General features: G+C 39.4%; 1 protein-coding gene across 1 annotated transcript in view; it reads left to right on the forward strand.

Annotated features, from left to right (window-relative positions):
• Positions 1-17,160, forward strand: part of LOC127568849 (latent-transforming growth factor beta-binding protein 2-like) — a 391,147-nt gene that overhangs the window by 194,368 nt on the left and 179,619 nt on the right. The window lies entirely within an intron of this gene.

Consider the following 17,160-nt stretch of genomic DNA (forward strand, 5'->3'; position numbering starts at 1 on the left):
ATTTATCTTTAGTACAAAACCCAAGGTCTGGAAATTGATAGTGTTTGAGGGAAAAGTCCCAATTTTTATCTTGGGAGTAGGAATGTAGGTCAATTGTATTGTTTGAGAAAGTGCTTTTGGATTCTAGTTGGGAGACCATGGGGTCCAGTAAGACCTGAAGTGCACATTAAAATATCACCACCACCTTTTCAAAGGCAATAAGGGATGGGTAATAAATATTGTCCTTGCCAATGATGCCTATGGCCTGAAACAAATGAATAAATAAACTAAAAGCTCTTGAAGCATGCTGAAACTTTAGGCATCCTGACTGTAAATCAAGTTTTTGCTTTTAATTTCCTTAGTGGACTAGCCAAAGGCTGAGATGTTAAAAATACCCAATATTTTTAAGGTTTAGTCCATTACCATCGCAAGATTGCAATGAAGGCCAACAGAATTGCAAGGAAAGATCGCCATATTATGTCCCTGTGGTCATAAGCCAGTTTTCATGAACACCTCTTGGCAGTCCAATAGAAATCAACTAAATACTTAACTTCTAAAAATAACCCAGGCATTGATTTGCTGTCTTTGCTTGAAGGTGTCACAACTGCTATCTGGGAACCAATTATGTACTTGCATGATCCACGTTGCTGGCCACTGACAATCTGAATGTTAATGGAGAACAACTTTTTGTTTGATTTGGAAGGTCAAAAGAAAAATATTCAAATTAAACATAGCCATCAAATTGGAGAAATTAAATATGAAAAGTTTGTAGGCCCCTTTTCATTGTGATTCAAGGTGCAAGTGTAACATTGATTTGACAGTAAAGCATAATTGACCTGCTTGATGCATGAATGCACTGTAGTATAAATATTGCTAATGTATCTTCTAAGAGCTAGAAATAAGTCAAAATTCTAAATAATGGTGACCTTAACTATCTTTGGCTGCTTTGTAGTGTCACGAACCAGCAACAAAAGAAACACACTGAGCATGATTCAGTGTTAAAAACTATTTTATTAATCACTACTTATGATAATACGTAAAATAAAAGTAAAAATGTTAGTATGTTAGAATTCAAAAATGTTAAACCTCGAACGTTAACCCCAAAACTAAACTCTTTGTGTGTGTGTGTGTGACAAAGTCCAAAACTCCCAGTTTCGGAATGGTTCTTAAAGTTCAGTTCCGCAAGCCATAAGGTGAAACATGAGCAAGGGCTTCTTCAACAACCACCGTTGTCTGAAGATAAGATGTAGATGTAGAAAAACATAGAGAGAGTACATACGAAATCCAAATGTTCCACGATGGAACCCAAACGACACTTCAGTGTTTACTCGGTAGTGACTTCCTCACCCCGAAAAGCATCCGAACCGTGGTCGTCCACATACAAATACCTGTTTCCTTCTACAGGTCAGCAACAAAGTGAACTCCACCGGATTACTTCCAACTTCCATACATGGATTTCAGTGGCAAACACAGTTATTGTTTCTCATCCATCGATAGAGAAAAACAAGCAGGCTGGTGTCTCTCTCCCTTCTCTCTCTCCTTCTTCTTCTTCTTACTTCTTCAACAACGTCATTACGTCCTTTATCTTCTATTGACGTAAGCACGCCCCACACACACATACACACACACTCTCTATCTTAAAGGGACTTTCACTGAGTCCGTAACACCTCCCACCTAAAAAAAAATTTTCCCAAGAAAATTTTAACCGCGCATACAGTTAGTAATGTTAATAATTATCATGCTACACAACTACAGACTATCAGATTAGTACAGATACATGTTTCCCATTTAACATCGGGAAAGACAATCAGCAATCACATTATCTTTGCCTTTAATGTGAGTTATCATGAGATCAAACTCTTGCAAAATTAAACTCCAGTTTAACAGCCTTCTGTTCTTGTTTTTGACTCGGCTCAGAAACACCAGTGGGTTATGATCTGTATATACAGTCAATGATTTCTGAGCGGTGCAAACATATACACTGAAATGTTGCAAGGCTAAAACAAGCGACAGTAATTCTTTCTCTATGGTGGAATAATTCTTTTGATGCTCATTAAATTTCTTTGAAAAGTAAGCTACAGGATGGTCAATATCATCAAGGTCACCCTTCTGCAACAACACAGCTCCTGCAGCTTCATCACTGGCATCTACTGCTAATGAAAATGGCTTTTCAAAGTCAGGTGTTTTGAGCACAGGATGGTAGCATAAAATGGCTTTCAGCTTCTCAAATGCTTCTTGACAAGAATCTGTCCAAACAAACTTTACTCCCTTCTTCAGAAGATTAGTTAGGGGAAGAGCAATATCAGCAAAATTTTTACAAAATTTTCGATAATATCCAACCATTCCCAAAAATCTTCTAACCTTCCTCGTACCTGTGGGAATAGGGAACTCAGATATTGCTTGAACTTTTGCCTGAACAGGAGCTTGCTTGCCTTGACCTACAACATAACCAAGATACGTCACAGTGGCATGGCCAAATTCACTTTTAGCCAAGTTAACTGTAAGGTTAGCCTTGGAAAGTCTTTCAAACAACCTTTCTAACGCAGAGATGTGATCTTCCCAAGTATAATTCCCAGTCACTAAGTCGTCAATGTAGGCATCTGTATGTTTTAACCCATGAATCACTGAATTAATCATTCTTTGAAATGTTGCTGGAGCATTTTTCATTCCAAATGGCAAAACATTGTATTCATACAATCCAGAAGGGGTTACAAAGGCTGAAATTTCCCTTCCTCTATCTGTTAATGGAACACACCAGTACCCTTTTAATAGGTCAATCTTTGTAAGAAATTTTGCCTTTCCCACTCTGTCTATGCAATCATCCACCCTAGGAATAGGGTAAGCATCTGACTTTGTTACAGCATTCACTTTCCTGTAATCTGTGCAAAATCTAACAGTTCCATCAGGTTTAGGTACAATAACACAGGGCGAACTCCAATTTGAAGTAGAATGTCTAATAATATCATTTTCCAACATGTACTTTATTTCCTGATCAACAAGTTTACTTTTTTCCACATTCATTCGATATGGGTGTTGTTTGATTGGTTTTGCATCCCCAACATCAACATCATGGGTAATTATCGATGTTCTGTTTGGAACATCTGGGAACAGATTTTTAAATTTTAAAATTAATTCTCTCATCTGTTGTTTTTGTGAAACTTGTAAATGGTCCAACTTCGTTTCAAGGTTCTCCAGGATATTTTGGTTTTTTAGTTTCGATGGAACAATACTTGGTCTAAATTGGCCTTCCTCAACATCAACATCAGGCATTCTAGAAACAACCTTTACACCATCCACCAAGGCCACAACTGAATCCCTCTCATAATAAGGTTTTAGCATGTTTACATGACAGAGTTGTGTTTTCTTGCGTCTATCTGGTGTTTTGATTATATATGTTAGATCAGTCACTCGAGATTCAATAACATAGGGTCCAGAAAAACAAGATTGCAAGGGATTATTTTGGCTAGGGAAAAATACCAACACCTTTTGCCCCACTGCGAATGTCCTAGGCCGAGCATGTCTATCAAAATATGTCTTCATTCTTATCTGGCTTGTTTTCAGATTCTCTCTCGCTAGCTGGCAGACTCTTTCCAACCGAGTTTTAAATTTTTGGACATAGTCCAACAGACTCAAGTAAACTTCCTCATTAACCCATTGCTCTCTTAACAACTCCAAAGGTCCTCTCACCCTATGTCCAAACACAAGCTCAAACGGACTAAATCCTATTGACTCCTGGATCGATTCTCTAACGGCAAACAAAAGTAAATGGATACCTTTGTCCCAATCCTTGGTGTTTTCAAAGCAATAAGTCTTCAGCATATTTTTGAGAGTAGAATGAAATCTCTCCAGAGCTCCTTGAGATTCTGGGTGATATGCAGATGATACAATCTGCTTTGCTCCCAGCTCATAGACTATTTGTTGAAAAATTTTTGACATAAAATTACTACCTTGATCAGATTGGATTTCTTTTGGCAAACCAAACAAGGTAAAAAATTTTACAAGAGCCTTTGACACCGTCTTGGCCTTAATATTTCTAAGGGGTATTGCCTCTGGAAATCTAGAAGTGACACACATGATGGTTAACAAATACTGATTTCCAGTCTTAGACTTTGGTAAGGGGCCAACACAGTCCACAATCACCTTCGAAAAGGGCTCCCCAAAAGCAGGAATTGGCTTCAAAGGAGCCACAGGGGGTTTTTGATTTGGTTTACCTACCATCTGACATGTGTGGCAGGTTCGACAAAACATCACCACATCTTTTCTCAAACCAGGCCAATAGAATTGTTTCAAGATCTTCCCTACAGTTTTATTCACCCCAAAATGACCACCCAAAGGCATACTATGGGCCAGGTTTAAAATCTCATCCCTATAAACTTTTGGAACAACAACCTGATGAATAACTTCCCATTCCTCAGTAACAGGAACATGAGGAGGTCTCCATTTCCTCATTAACACTCCATTTTTGACATAGTATCCAATTGGCACTTTTTCAATCTCCTCACATGAGAGTGCTTTTTCTTTCAATTCTGTCAACTCAGGGTCCTTTGTCTGTTCCACCATAAAATCCTTCCTCGACAAAGACAAATCTTTAAATTCAGGCTCACTATAAGGATGTTGATCCTCCAGTGAAGACAGAAAAGTCTCAGATAAGGCATCATAATTTTCTTCCTGTTTAGGACTGTCACAAGGAACTACATCAGACTGCACCGGACTGTCTGTCTCGGCTAATTCTCTAGCTCTAGCTCGAGTCACCGCACATGATGGGTAAACATCTGGATCATTCTCAGACTCATCAATCCTTGGTTTGGTTGTTAACCGTACCACAGGATCACTTTCTCCATTTGCAAGGTCATTTCCCAATAACAAAGAAATTCCTTCCACTGGCAAACTAGGTCTTATCCCTATCTCGACTGGTCCTTCTACGAACTTTGACTTTAAAATCACCCTGTGAAAAGGGACAGACATGGTCTCACCTGTAACGCCTCGTACTAGATTTACTTCACCAGTGTCACTTTCTTCACCAAAATTTAAAACACTGTCCAGCAAGAGAGATTGACTAGCCCCAGTATCTCTAAGAATTTTCACTGGCACCTGGGGTGACTCATCATTCAGTGAAACAAAACCCTCTGATACATACGAACGGAATTCTTTTCTCACCTCCTCCAACTTTTCCGCTTTTCCCTCTTGCAAGGACTGATCTTCAACAGCATCTCCTAAACCTTTTTGATTTTTAATTGCCTGAAAGCAAGCATTGGGCCCAGCTTCCTTCTTTTTCTTCAAAAGGGCACAATTAGATATCACGTGGCCAGGTTTCCTACAGTAATAACAAGTACGCTCAACAGGGTTCTCCAGCCCTGGCTTCTTTTCATCCTTTCCTTTTTGATTACCTCCCAATTTAATCTCCGGTTTACCTGGATTGTCTTTGTAACTCTTTTGAAAGGTTTTAGGTTGTCCCCATTTGGATTTATGGGTTAAAGCATAATCATCTGCCAACCTAGCAGTTTCTTGTAAAGTTTCCACTGCCTTTTCATTTAAATATGTTGTTAATTCAGCTGGAACACATCTTTTAAAGTCTTCCACTAGTATCAATTCTGTCAATTTATCATAATCCCCATCTACATTTTTAGCCAGGCACCATCGTTCAAAACATATTCTCTTTCCATTGGCAAATTCCATATAAGTCTGATCTGCAGATTTCCTCAAGTCTCTGAATTTTTGTCTATAAGCCTCAGGGACCAATTCATAGGCCTTCAAAATAGCTTGTTTTACCTTGGTATAATCAGCTGCATCCTCAGCAGACAAAGCAGAATAAGCTTTTTGAGCTTTACCTTTAATCACACTCTGTACCATAAGAGCCCATCCTTTCCTTGGCCAGTTTGAACTCACAGCAACCTTTTCAAAATGTTGGAAATACTGATCAACCTGATCTTCTTCAAAAGGAGGGACTAATCGAACCTCCCTGCTGGCTGAAAAACCATCATCAGAATCAGATTCCAAACTCCTACGCTTCATTTGTAACTCATGCTGCCTCTGTTTCTCCTTTTCCTCACTATCCAGCTCCATCCTCTTCAATTCCATCTGCTTCATTGCTAGATCAGCCTCTATCTTCATCTGAGTTAGCTTTTGTTCGGCCTCTATCTTTAACTGGGTTTGCTCTCTGTCAGCCTCTAATCTCTTTTGTTCTCGTTCGGCCTCTATCTTTAACTGAGTTTGTTCTCGTTCAGCCTCTAATCTCTTTTGTTCTCGTTCAGCCTCTAATTTATTTTGCTCTTGTTCAGCCTCTATCTTTGCCAGCTGCACCTGTGCCTCAGAAATTGCTATTTCACTGCCAGGAAACTGTTTTAACACTTCCTTCTCAAACACCTTCTTTTCCACATAATGGCCAGCTATCAGTCTCTGAATATCTGCCTTTCTCATAGACTGCTTTACTTCTGTAAGGTTTAACCTTGTAGCAATCTTTATCAAATCATCCTTTTTCGCCACCTCCAATCCCTTTTGGGTTGGTGACTCCAAAAATGCCTTAATATCCATTGCTGCTGGTTTCCACACACACAAGCCAATTAAAAAGAATTTATCAGACCTCCCTCAAAAATCTTTGGATTGAATCCCGAACAAATCTCGTTAACCTTGGGAACTATCCCGGACGAGCCCCCAATTTTGTCACGAACCAGCAACAAAAGAAACACACTGAGCATGATTGTGTTAAAAACTATTTTATTAATCACTACTTATGATAATACGTAAAATAAAAGTAAAAATGTTAGTATGTTAGAATTCAAAAATGTTAAACCTCGAACGTTAACCCCAAAACTAAACTCTTCGTGTGTGTGTGTGTGTGACAAAGTCCAAAACTCCCAGTTCCGGAATGGTTCTTAAAGTTCAGTTCCGCAAGCCATAAGGTGAAACATGAGCAAGGGCTTCTTCAACAACCACCGTTGTCTGAAGATAAGATGTAGATGTAGAAAAACATAGAGAGAGTACATACGAAATCCAAATGTTCCACGATGGAACCCAAATGACACTTCAGTGTTTACTCAGTAGTGACTTCCTCACCCCGAAAAGCATCCGAACCGTGGTCGTCCACACACAAATACCTGTTTCCTTCTACAGGTCAGCAACAAAGTGAACTCCACCGGATTACTTCCAACTTCCATACATGGATTTCAGTGGCAAACACAGTTATTGTTTCTCATCCATCGATAGAGAAAACAAGCAGGCTGGTGTCTCTCTCCCTTCTCTCTCTCTCTCCTTCTTCTTCTTCTTACTTCTTCAACAACATCATTACGTCCTTTATCTTCTATTGACGTAAGCACGCCCCACACACACATACACACACACTCTCTATCTTAAAGGGACTTTCACTGAGTCCGTAACAGTAGAATAAATCACTGAAACAAATCTTTTATTTGATTTTTGATGTGATGAAATAATCGTACTTAAAATCAAAGTCACTCATTGCTAGTTTAGTCACTTAGTTTACAGATGAGGGGACTGGATTTTTTTCCACCACCCTCCCTACTTTACATCTAATAGCATCAGAAAAGGCAAAAAATTCAAAGGTCACATCAACCACCATGCTTCTCTCCTCAATCTCAGATTCCTCTCCTTCCTGCAACCTGGAAAACTAACAGTTGTACTCTCAGCCCCTATATATGGATGCTGATGGGGAGGTAGTCCTCAGATTTTTCATCTCACTATCACTACCTTTGCTAACATATGATTAGGAGGAAGCCATTTAAACCCATGAGGCAGTTTTGCTATTTAATGAGTTCTTGGTAGATCTGTGACATAACCTCAGGGATTGGTTCTGGGCCCATTGTTGTTCATCATTTACATAAAACGATTTGGATGAGAATGTGCAAGGTGTGGTTAGTAAGTTTGCAGATGGCACTAAGGTAGGTGATATCGTAGACAGTGAAAAAGGTTATCAAAAATTACAAGGGGACCTTGATCAGCTGGGTAAGTGGGCCAAGGAATGGCAAATGGTGTGCAATCCAGATAAGTGTGAGGTATTGCATTTTGGGAAGTTAAACCAGGGTTTGACACTCACAGTGAATGGTAGGGCCCTGGGGAGTGTTGTAGAACAGAGGGACCTGGGAGTACAAGTATGTAGTTCCCTGAAATGGTGTCACAGGTAGACAGGGTAGTGAAAAAGACATTTGGCATGCTGGGCCTTCATCAGTCAGGGAACTGAGTATAGGAATTGGGACGTTATATTGCAGTTGTACAAGATGTTGGTGAGGCCGCACCTGGAGTATTGTGGACAGTTTTGGTTACCTTGTTACAGGACTGTCGTCACTAAATGGGAAAGAGTGCAACGAAGATTTACGAGAATGTTGCCAGGACTCAAGGGACTGAGTTATAGGACGAGGTTGGACAGGCTAGGACTTCATTCCTTGAAATTTAGATTATCATAGAGTAACAGAGTTGTAGAGCATAGAAACGAGCTCTTCAGCCTATTGTGTCTTTGTCGACCATAATGCCGATCTATGCTAATCCCACATTTTCTGTATCTACCCTATCAATTCTCCTTGATTAATATTAGAAAACTCAACCCTTGTTTCAGTCATCTTGTCCTGTAACTGAACTTTTAAAGTCAAGAATAATTCCTGGAAATCTGCACTGCACTGCCTCCCAATATATTGTTTCTAAGGTTTGGTTCTCAGAATTGCACCACAATGTGGTAACTTCTATCTCTCTGTATTCCAATCATCTTGATATAAAGACCAGCTTTCTTTACATTTTTGATTTTATTTTTGTACCAATCTGTAATATTTTTATCATCATTTCTGTGCTTCGAAGTTTCCTTTGTTTAGAAAATACTCTGCTCTAGTTTTTTTGTCCAAAGTTACCTCACGTTTGTCTTTGGAACATAGAATTACAGTTGCTACAGTTTTTCTCTTTCATCAATCCTTTAATATCTCTTTGTAATTTGAAGCTGCCTCCTACATTCTTATAACATCAGCCATCTTTGTGTATTTGGGATATGTGTTTGCTATCCCATCAGCTTTTAAAATTTAAAAGTATAGTGAATAGTTGCTTTGTGAATACGAATCCTCTTGGGATTCCATTAGATAAATCCTACCAATTTGAATATTTACTATTATTGTTATGCTACATCCTTCACCATTCAGCCAATTTAATGAGACCATGAACAAGGAGAAAAGTAGGTCATTATACTCCTTGCCTATTTCACTATTCAGTGTTGCTGCTTCAAAGTTCCATTGAGCTGGATCTTCTGTTGTCTGTGTGGAGTTTGCATGACCTTCCTGCCCAGTTTCCTCCAACATTGCAAAGGTGTGTGGTTGATAGTTTATCTGGCTGTGTAAATAATCCCTAGTGTAGGTGGGTGGTGGAATAGTCTGGAGGAAACTAATGGACATGTGAGAGAGGATAAGTTACAGGAAAGTAAGTGGAGTAGTGAGATTGCTTTGAGAGCTGGCATGGATTCAATGGCACATACTCTTATGTCATTAGGAGATTTGAGAAATGAGATCATGGCTGATCCAAATTTCTTTGTTCCCTTTCTCGCCCTATCTTTGGAACTCTTGATTTGCTTACTGTTTAAAAACCTTAATTATGAATATATTCAAGAATTCGTCCTACACTATTTTCAGGGGCAGGGAACTTCACAGACTCGTAATCCTCTGAGAGAAGAAATTCTTCCTTGTGTCACTCTTAAATGGACACCCCTTTTTTGTACATCAGCGTACTCCCCAGGCTAACATACCCAGCACTGAGGTCCCAGTTGCTCTCAATTGGCTACATTGGGTAGGCCTTAAACAAATACTTTATTCCAAACTCTGTCATGGGTGGAGATTATTTGACCTACAGAAATAAAAGATTCAAGGTTATGCTCAAAGTTTACTTGAAGTGCAGCATTTCCACTGCCTCTTGGGGGTCTTTGGCCATGACCATTCAAGGTGGGGAAGGAGCATTCAGGATGATATTGAGAATCTCGAGGCCATGCATTGTGAGTATACAGAAGCCCTTCAAGTGGCAGAAGGAGTACAGCTCTCACAAACTACCAACCCACCTGCCCTGTCAACCACCGCCTGTCCCATCAAAGTCCTCATTAGCTACTGAACTGGAGTGGAAGCAAAACATCCTTGATCCCAAGGAACTGCCTAAGAAGAACAAGAAATTAACCAGATTGGATTTGTCCTGATTTTTGTGGACAGGACATAGCTGACTATTTTCCACATTTTTCAGGTAATCTCTTTTTTTCTAGCTTGGCTAGAAAACCAGCAGAAATAACAAATCATTAACTGCTGTTGGGGCCAATTGAAAAAGTCTGTGGTAAGTCCAGAATGAACAGCAAAACAAGGAACTGACACAGGGAAAATCCAATGCATCCTTATAATATCCAAAGGCCCATCCTATTTTTGCTGACCCATTTTTAGAAAGAGAAAAAAATAATTCATATAGCCCTGGAGGGCAGCTTCATTTCGTGGCATTTATACCCTGGGTAATAATGCTCCCATGACAATAAACTTAGACTTGAACTTGAACATCTTCCTTGGTGGTTTTGAGGCCCTATAAACTTATCCACCACCTGGTTAAGTTGGTTTCAGTATCTAGATGCTGATCTTTTTGCAATTATTGCTGAGTGTTAAAGTGCAACCTTGGTCTTTCTGTCTCTTCATGGGATTGCTTGATGCAGTGTTGTAGGTTGTTCGCACCATTTAACACATTACTTCTGACTCACAGACTAACTTTTAAAGCCAGGGTATTTTATGAGTAGAAAGACCCAGCACGTAAATTCTGTCAAGTTATAAGTCCTTTAAAATTATGAAGGCAATTTTTATGGGTCCATTGCTGAAACAGCAGGAATGGACCACAACAAAAATTATGCAAGGCCAACCTCACTGAATCTTATGAGGCTAACCATGTGAATTATGCACAGTCTCCTTCCATCAAAATTGAATTCTTCAATGAGAGCAAATCCTTAATTTTAGCTCTGCATGAAAAACTTGAGACAGCATTTTAAAGAGGCATAGCAATTCCATTTTGCAGTGCTGCTTTTGATATGCTTCTGTAAGTCCAACAGACTAATGCTCTGTTTATAACTATGTCATGTTCTATCCACAAGATATTCATCCTCATGCGATGCCTTGTGCCCAGCCTACCTGCAGGAAATATAGTTGGCTCTAAGCTGTTCTGAGCTGAAAGAAAATGCAGTCATTTAGATTAAACATGTTATGGGTGTCTTACTTGGTATATTAGAACATAAGAATAAAAGCAGAAGTAGGCCATGTGGCCCATTGAGCCTGCTCCACCATTCAATAAGATCATGGCTGAGATGACTGTGGACTCAGATCCACCTACCTGCCTTTTCCCCATAACCTGTAATACCCCTACTATGCAAAAATCTGTCTAAATGTGTCTTAAATATATTTAGTGAGGTAGCCTCTACTGCTTTCCTGGGCAGAGACTTCCACAGATTCACTACTTTCTGGAAAAAGCAGTTTCTCCTCATTTCCATCCTAAGTCCATTCCCCTGAATCTTGAGGCTATGTCCCCTAGTTCTGGTCTCATCCACCAGTGGAAACAACTTTCCTGTCTCTATCTTATCTATCTCTTTCGTAATTTTATGTTTCTATAAGATCCCCTCTCATTCTTCTGAATTCCAGCAAGTATAGTCCCAGGCAACTCAATCTCTCCTCATAGGCTAACCCCCTCATCTTCAGAATCAGCCTAGTGGACCAACTCTGCACAGCCTCCAAAGCCAGTATATCTTTTCTCAAGTAAGGAGACCAGAACTGCATGCAGTATTCAAAGTGCGGCCTCACCAGCACCCTGTATAGCATAACCTCCCTGCTCTTAAATTCATTTCCTCTAGTGATGAAGGCCAACCTTCCGTTTGCCGCCGTGATACCCTGTTGCATCTGCAAACCAACCTTTTGCGATTCATGCACAAGTACTCCCAAGTCCCTCTGCACAACAGCATGCTGCAATCTTTCACCATTTTAAATAATAATCTGATCTTCTATTTTTCCTTCCAAAGTGGATGACCTCGCATTTACCAACATTGTACTCCATTTGCCGGACTCTTGTCCACTCACTTAACCAACCTATATATCTCTCTGCAGACTCTCCGCATCCTCTGCACAATTTGCTTTTCCACTCAATTTCGTGTCATCAACAAATTTAGATACACTACACTCGGTCCCCTCTTCCAAATCATTAATGTATATTGTGAACACTTGTGTGCCCAGCACTGACCCCTGTGGCACTCCACTCACCACTGATTGCCAACCAAAGCAACACCCATTTATCCCAACTCTCTGACTTCTATTGGTTAACTAATACTCTATCCATACTAATACATTACCCCCAACTCCATGCATCCTTATCTTATGGATGTCTTTTATGCGGCACCTAATCGAATGCCTTCTGGAAATCCAGTTATACAACATTCACCTTTTCCCCTCTATCCGCTGCACTCGTTATATCCTCAAAGAACTCCAGTAAGTTTGTCAAACAGGACCTGCTCTTCCTGAATCCATGTTGTCTGCCTGATGAAACCATTTCTATCCAGATGTCTTGCTATTTCTTCCTTAATGATGGCTTCAAGCATTTTTCCGACTACAGACGTTAAGCTAACTGGCCTGTAGTTACCTGCCTTTTGCCTACATCCTTTTTTAAATAGTGGCGTGACATTCGCTGTCTTCCAGTCCACTGGGACCTGTCCAGAGAATTTTGGTAAATTACCACAAACTATAACCTCTGCCATTTCTTTCAGTACCCTGGGATGCATCCCATCAGGCCCAGGAGACTCGTCTACCTTTATGCCCACTAGTTTGCTCATCACTATCTCTCTAATGACAGCAATTGTATCAAGCTCCTCACCTCCCATAGTATCCATAACATCTCTCTTTGGCATGTTAGTTGTGTCCTCCACCATGAAGACCGACACAAAATAGTCGTTCAAAGCTTCAGCCATTTCCATATTACCCTGTATTAATTGCCCCTTCTCATCTTCCAAGGGACCTATGTTCACTTTAGCCACCCTTTTCTGCTTTATATAATTATAGAAACTCTTTCTATCTGTTTTTATATTTTGTGCTAGTTTACTTTCATAATCTATCTTCCCTTTCCTTATTGCTTGCTGAGTGGTTCTTTGTTGCTTTTTAAAGTTTTCCCAATCTTCCAGTTTCCCACTATTCTTGGCGACTTTGTATGCATGAACCTTTAGCTTGATGCCTTCTTTTATTTCCTTAGTTACCCAAGGCTGGCTCTCCCCACCTTTACTGTCCTTGCTTTTAACTGGAATATACTTTTGTTGAGCACTGTGAAAAATCTCTTTGAAAGTCTTCCACTGTTCCTCAACTTTCGCACCATGTAGCCTGTGTTCCCAGTCTATGCAAGCCAACACCTCTCTCATTCCATTGTAGTCTCCTTTGTTTAGGCATTGGTATGAGGTGGTAGATAGAATCAGTGTTTTGTCAGCTGTTAAACAACTTGGGAGCAGATCAATTAAATACTTAAAAGACCAAGGAAGTCTGCCACCATAAGTCCAGCCAAAATTTCAAGAACACAAAAAAATATGAGCAGGATTAGGCCATCAGGCCCTTCAAACCTGCCCTGCCATTCATTATGATCATGGCTAATCTATACTGCCCTCAACTCCTCTTCTGTGTCAGTTCCCCATAACTCTCAGTTCTTCAATCTTTCAAATATTAATCTATTTCCATGTTACAAAATATCCAATGACTTGTCCTCTTCCACCCTCAGGGACAGAAAATTCCAAAGATTCACTACATTCTGAGAGAAGAAATTTCAATGCACCTTAGTTTTAAATGACTGGCCCGTTATTTTGTAGCTGTGTCCCATTGTTCGTGACTCTTCCACTAGTGAAAACATCTCAACATCTACTCTGTCAGGCCTCCTCAGGATCTTATGTGTTTTGAATAAGTTCACTCCCCATCCTCCCAAACTCCAAATGTGGATAGATTCCATAATTGCTTTCCTCTGTAAATATTAAATCATAGCTAAGACCATATACATTTACAAAAATTCTTTACTGATTTTTCATATTGTGGTAGGGTGAACTTTTTTTATTGCCACCTCTAGTTAAAACTGTTATTATGTTATGTACATTTTAAATTGGCAGATATGATGTAATGAGCATCAATGAAACCTCAAGTAGGCCTTTGATTCACTGGTTGAAAAAAAAATCAAAATTTCTTTTGGAGCCACACAACAGAATGGGATTGCCATGCATTTTACTTTCGCCATCTGAGATTCCTGCAGTTCTGGATGACATCCCTATCCATGACATTTTTGAATTATAAGAATATGCTTTACCATTGTGCAGTTTGTCCATGGTTAATTTGATCCCTATCCATTCCATACAAAATTTCTTCTTAGGATAATTACTTGTGATTGAGGACCTTCCAAGAACCAATGAATAACCAATGAACAATGCAATAAGGTACAACAAAGTACATGCAGTTTCATGTTATTCTCATGTCGAATGCAAGATTCCCAAAACAGATTCTTACTGCAAGCTCTGTTTGGAAAAGATTATCATGTACATAGAAAGTATTCAAGGATGTACTCAAAGCCTTGGGAATTCCTGAATCATTCCAAACAGAGAAGGCATATTTGGGATGATATTTAGAACATTGAATCCATGCAGCAGGAGTGCAGAAGCCCTGCTTAAAGAGTGGAAGGAGCGCACATGTCACAAACTATAAACTTGCCTTCCCTAGTTATGAAAGAGTTTGTGGTTCTCACATTGGTCTTATCAGCTACTTGGGAACCCACAAAGTGGAAGTAGGTCATCCTTGGTTCCCATGGACTGCCTAAGAACCAGAAGAAAAATCATACAACTGTTATGAACGTAAACAGATGCTTTGAAAGATCAGATCTCAAGGGATTTTCAAAGGTGCATTGGTTATGCTTATAATTGCTTGTTTGTTGGAGTGACGCAGAAACATCTTCAATATTCTTTATCACTGAACTTAATTTCCAGATACAAAGCCTTTTGCTGCTCATATAATATTTTGCACCATCAGAATAAATCTTTTGACTATATTTAAATACAATGCAGCCATATTTAACTTCATATAAGCAATGGGAGTATGGGCTTTTTTTTTGCTGCATGTCTTTCCTTGGTTTTAGTTTGTATCCTGAACACAAATCTTCTTCTTGAATTTGTTCTGACCTGCTGGTAAATGTAAAGAATAGAGTCTATTAAACACCCCAGTTTCCTATCATGATTATTAGAGTAATATTATCCAAGATAACATTTGGGATGCAATCATGGATAATCTGACCTCAGCAAGCAAATGAGAGCAAGCTTTCAAATTTGAATTATTTACTCCTGTATTTTTTTTATGCTGACGTTCCGTTTGGTATGACTACTCTGATGTTGTGTTATGAAAACAGATAATGCTGGAAATGCTCTGTAGATCAGATAGCATTTTTGAAGACTAAAACAGAGTTAATATATCAAGTCAATGATCATTCACTGGCTTTCTTATGTACTGTATATTGTAGTTGATCTGTTATTCCAGTCACGTGCCCTCTAGTTGCAGCTCCTCTAGCATGTCCACTAATAGCTGTGGGTCAAATACCTGGACAGTTATAAGTAGAGTAAAGGCCTGAAAATTGTCAACCTCTGATTGTATTACTATCTATTACTGTATATCCAGCATTAAAATATTAATAAAAACTACTTTGGATGATTATAAAGCTTCTAAGCACTGAGAGCTATTGTGCACATCATTCTGAAGTTGTTAAATGTTCTATCCTGTTAGCCAATCATACATGATTGCAAATATGAATGAATTAATACTTTTAGCCCTTAGATACTTGATATACAAATGACAGGAAGTAAATATTCTTTTAAGTGCTTATCATTCCAAGTCCAAATCCAAGGAAAGGTGCAAATTGATTGGGGTCCTGTTTTCCTTCAATTACCACTACTTTGCTCATTTATATTCTCTACCATCCAGTGCATCCTCCTTATTTAACCATTGTAATCCCTGATGTTGACACAGCTGATGCTCTTATAGAAAGTATTTTGCTGTGCATTGTTAGATCAATGGATATACTGAGGGCTGCTTCTATTTTGTGTGATTCAAAAGGAAATATCAGTTTTGTCAGATCGTTTGGTTGGGTCTGGGGTGGGGTGGGGGCTGAATTGCAGTAAGGAACATGGTATTCAAAATTCAACACCTAAACACAAGGGAAAGGATAAAGACCAGAGAATAGCTTCCACTTTCAGGCTTTTGTTCAAAAAGACAATGCTTGACATTTTGTTCCTGAGATTATGAAAAGCAGAGAATGAAGGTGATGGCCTTTCCCAAAATTCAGCAACTAATATCTCTTTCTGATGTTCACCCTAGCCTCACTTAAAAGCCTAGAAATCAGATCAGACCCATTTATGGGCAGTGAAATGTTGAAAAATGCTAACTATAGAGGGAGTCTTCCTGTTGTCAGGCAGAATGATAGTCCGCACCAGGCTTCTCCTGGTGACCAAAGTGCTGCTTCCCAAATTACAATGTGGATTCTATCCATCAAGAGATATGGTGGTCATGATCTTTAGTACACAGCAGCTCCAAGAAAAATGCAAGGACTAGCACCAGCCATGATAAATGGGCATTTTCACTAAAGCCTTTGGCTCCATCAATCAGGAAAGACTGTGGAACCCCATCCTCAAATTTAGCTGCCCACAAAATTCATCTCCATCCTACATTTGCTTCATAATGGCATGCAAGCCATGATACTATTCAACAGGTCCAGCACAAATAAAATCTCAGTGATGACTGGTGTCTAACAAGACTGCATCATTGCCCCAACACATTTTAAAATCTTTCTTTCTGCAGTGTAGCATCCCATCTCCCATACTGCCCTTGGACAATAAAGGTTCACGATAAGACTCTGGAAAACGTGGACCAATTTCAAATCTCAGGAGTCACCTTCCGATGAAGGCAGGCATCTATGATATTCACTACAGCCTTTAGTATGCCAGCACAGCCTCTAGTCAATTGAGCAAAAGAATATTTGGATATTAAGTCTTCAGACTTGGCTTAAAACTCATGGCCTACAGGTAGCAGTGTTCTAGACAGGAGAATCATGTACTCTATTCCAACCTCTCTGAGGAGATTACGAGACAGAGGAAAAGATTCAAGCTTGTGCTCAAAGTTTCCTTTAAAATGTAACATCCCC

Source organism: Pristis pectinata, chromosome 1 (genome assembly GCF_009764475.1).
Source record: "Pristis pectinata isolate sPriPec2 chromosome 1, sPriPec2.1.pri, whole genome shotgun sequence".
Classification (NCBI taxonomy): Eukaryota; Metazoa; Chordata; class Chondrichthyes; order Rhinopristiformes; family Pristidae; genus Pristis; species Pristis pectinata.